A 3,505-nucleotide genomic window follows, 5' to 3' on the forward strand; every position below is an offset into this window, starting at 1 on the left:
GCGCCCCTGCCGGCTGCGAGCGGAACTGCACCCGAGGGGAAAGGGCCCGACAGCCGAGAAGGCTGGGACTGGGTTTGTGATTGTTTGCTGTTACTGCCGTGGTTATTGTTGTTTGTTTGACTGGTTATACACACATAGATATATAATAGTAAAGAACTGTTATTCCTATTTCCCACATCTTTGCCTAAAAGCCCCCTTGATTTCAAAATTATAATAACTCGGAAGGAAGGGGGTTGCATCTGCCACTCCAAGGGAGACTTCTGCCTTCCTTAGCAGACACTGGTCTTTCAAACCAAGCACTTCTAAATTAAATGTAAAAAATCTTTGAATGAAATGCAAAATGAATGTTCAATATGTCTGATGAAATAATATTATCTGTATTGATTTGAAAAATATTTGTTTGGAAGTTTCTAAATGTTCATTAAAATTATAAATCTGTATTGCCCAGTTTGAAATTAAAATTAAAACAGCTTTAAAGAATTTCCATTTTTATCAGTTTACATCATTTCTTTGCCCACTATATTATGACACAATGGTTAGAACCTTTTATTTTTTGGTGAATGTTTGCTATCTGTTTTTAATTTTAAGGTTAATTTCTATAAAACTTTGAGACACTACAGCAAACAAAGGAGGAACGAAGATCCAAATGAAAAAAGTATATAATTAGTAGGTAGCAGCAGCTCTAGGTAACTTTTACAAGACTGAAATCAGAGCATGTAATGATTATATGCCAGCACGGTAATAACATAACATAAAAGAAGGCTTTTGTATAGGCTTAACATCCTTCCAATAATAAAAATTAACACTTAACACAGAATAGAAAATGGAGAAAACTTTAGTGTATCTTCTTTTATTTCAAAATGTTTCTGTTTGGAATTTTTTGTGAATTTCCCAGAAACTCACAAAATACTACAGTTCAAGTGCTGGAGTTTGAACAAAATAACATACTTGTCCAAAATCAACCACCCTGTTACTTCATAAATAACCTAAGATCATCAAAGAACATCCGTGTTTCTTCAGTATTTTGTTTTCTCTTTGTAAAGCATGTAAAGCAAAGCCAGTTGAGAGAAAAGTTCACATTATTTCTTTCCATAAAATATTAATTCTAAGATGTCCAGGAGAAGGAACAAGAGAAAATGTTTAATTCATTGCAAAACTACGTATCAGAAGCATTTCTAGCTTAGAAAATGCATCTACAGTTTTAAACAACATCAATCCTGTCTGGAAAGTAAGGAAGCAGATACTTATGCAAGTAGTTTTCGCTTTTAATGAGATGTAATACACAATATTGAAATATTGAAAGACATGATAATCCAGACATACTGGTTTATCTATATCACTTAAATTTACTACTTCATTCTACTTGAATCTATTTCTCTGACTTCAAAAGCTGAAAATAGGGTTTATATTTGCAACCGACTTTCAGGAGGGCTTAAGACAGTGGAAATAATAGCTATGACCTGTATAAGTAACAGTAGGGCTTCTCCTCAGGTGACAGGATGCACCAGAGCAATCTGTGAGAGAGCACATGAAACTAGGCACAACTGGAGCTCCCTTTCCATTTCACTTCTTGACTAAAACTGCCAGACTATATTTCCACTGTCATAGTTTCCTTCTATTCAACATGATACCACAAATCCACCTTTCCCCTTACTAGTCTTATTATAAGGGAAAATCATGATTACTTAGTTACACGATTTAGTTTTACGTTAAGTTTAAAATTCTGTTTTTGTTAGTACATGTTGCAACCTCATTGGTGACAAGACTGGATTCCTGTATGCATTTTTTGCCAGATCACTGTACTGATGACATCATCTAATCTTCTCCCTATAATATTTTTTAAGATTATCATGGTAGATGGACTATTTTTTTTATTTGGTCACATGAGAGAAGACATGATCTTCTGAGAAAATCTCTCAGAAAACAGAGAAGCTCTGTTTTTCTCCTAGGTTTTGTCTTTCTACATTAATATTTAGGTAATAGTAAGATAGTTTTTTAGACTGACAGTTCAGCTGCACTCAGCGATAAACTTCTATTTCAATTTTATATGTGAAAATTTGTGCTTTTCCCTATATCAGAAAAATTTTGCTAAAAATAGATGGTTAAATACCTGCTCAGTTCCAGCTTCTCACTTATGTCTCTAATGATACTTTGATACTACATTTATCCAGTAAATGGATGTGTTCTATATGCAAAGCTGTAAAATAATCCTACCCATTCCAAATGAATTATAGAAATAGATTTCCCCAAACATTTTTTTCATAAATCGAACTGAGAAGTTTTGTGTTGATGACTTCATTCTAGTTATTTTCAATCCTCTAGCAGAAAAAAAAGGTCTGAAAAGACTTTCAAGTTTAAAAAATTATACTGGAATTCAATTTAAATATAACATACTGCATGAAACCATGATAAGGGAAGGATCCTGTTAAAAAAGAAGAAATTCACTTGTCTGCTTTTTGGTCCCATCTGTTGGGGTTTTAGGAGCTCTCTTGGTTTTTTTTTTCTGTTAAAGGAATTTTCCCCATTCATGTTGCTAGGGGAGCAAATGGCTGTGTACTTAAGAAAAACAAAAGAGCTGGCTACTTTTTTTGTTTCACCTGGGTGTGTGGTCAGTCGGTCTCTGGCATTTCGGACAGAGAGGGAGGCTGCTTTCTTCCGCCGCTTTTCCTTCTGCTGGAGAAGCCCTGGGATCCCGGGGCCTGCCTTCCCTGCTCCGCTGGCAGCCGGGCTGTGGCCGCCCTGCCCCGCCGTTGCTTCGAGCCTTTGCTATGTTGTAGCCCTGCTCACCTTGCCTGCCCAGACCTCCGGGGGGTTCCCCGTTTGGATACACCTCGTCTGCCACCCAGGATTTGTGCTCATCCCTGCCGTTCCAGCCTGCTGTTCCCGAGGGTCCGGCCAGACACCGGAATCGGCTGCCCAGGGGTTTGTGAAGCCTTTGTTCCATCCCTTCCCGGGATCCCAGGGCACCGGTGCCGCGTGCTCCCCGAGCTCGCTCCGGAGCGCCCCCTGCAGCCGCGGGGGAACCATCGCACCTGCCCTGCTCACCGGGAGCCGCCAGCGCCCCTGCCGGCTGCGAGCGGAACTGCACCCGAGGGGAAAGGGCCTGACAGCCGAGAAGGCTGGCACTGGGTTTGTGTTTGCTGTTACTGCCATAGTTGTTGTTGTTTTGTTTGCCTTGTTATACACATATAGATATATAATAGTAAAGAACTGTTATTCCTATTTCCCACATCTTTGCCTAAAAGCCCCCATGATTTTAAAATTATAATAACTCAGAGGGAAGGGGGGTCGCATCTGCCATTTCAAGGGGGGCTCCTGCCTTCCTTAGCAGACACTGGTCTTTCAAACCAAGACACCATCTTTCACAGAGGGTGAGGTGGGTCTTCACATTAGCAGCAAGCGAGGAAAACATTGCTAGTTGAGGCGGACCATTTCATCAAACAGAAGTGGAGAAAGGAGAAACTGCCCCACTCAAGACACATGGGCACAGCACCCCCTGCTCTCT

At 39.9% G+C, this 3,505-nt stretch overlaps 1 long non-coding RNA gene across 1 annotated transcript in view; it reads right to left on the reverse strand.

Moving 5' to 3' along the window:
- LOC121665044 overlaps positions 1–2,817 on the reverse strand; it is a 3,148-nt gene extending 331 nt beyond the window's left edge. Inside the window, exon 1 of the long non-coding RNA XR_006016204.1 lies at positions 2,788–2,817. This is a non-coding gene — a long non-coding RNA (uncharacterized LOC121665044). The remainder of the gene's footprint in view (positions 1–2,787) is intronic.
- Between the last annotated feature and the right edge of the window lie 688 nt (positions 2,818–3,505).

Source organism: Corvus kubaryi, unplaced genomic scaffold (assembly GCF_017639235.1).
Source record: "Corvus kubaryi isolate FWS band 111438036 unplaced genomic scaffold, C.kubaryi_AGA036_p1.0 37308, whole genome shotgun sequence".
Taxonomy (NCBI): domain Eukaryota; kingdom Metazoa; phylum Chordata; class Aves; order Passeriformes; family Corvidae; genus Corvus; species Corvus kubaryi.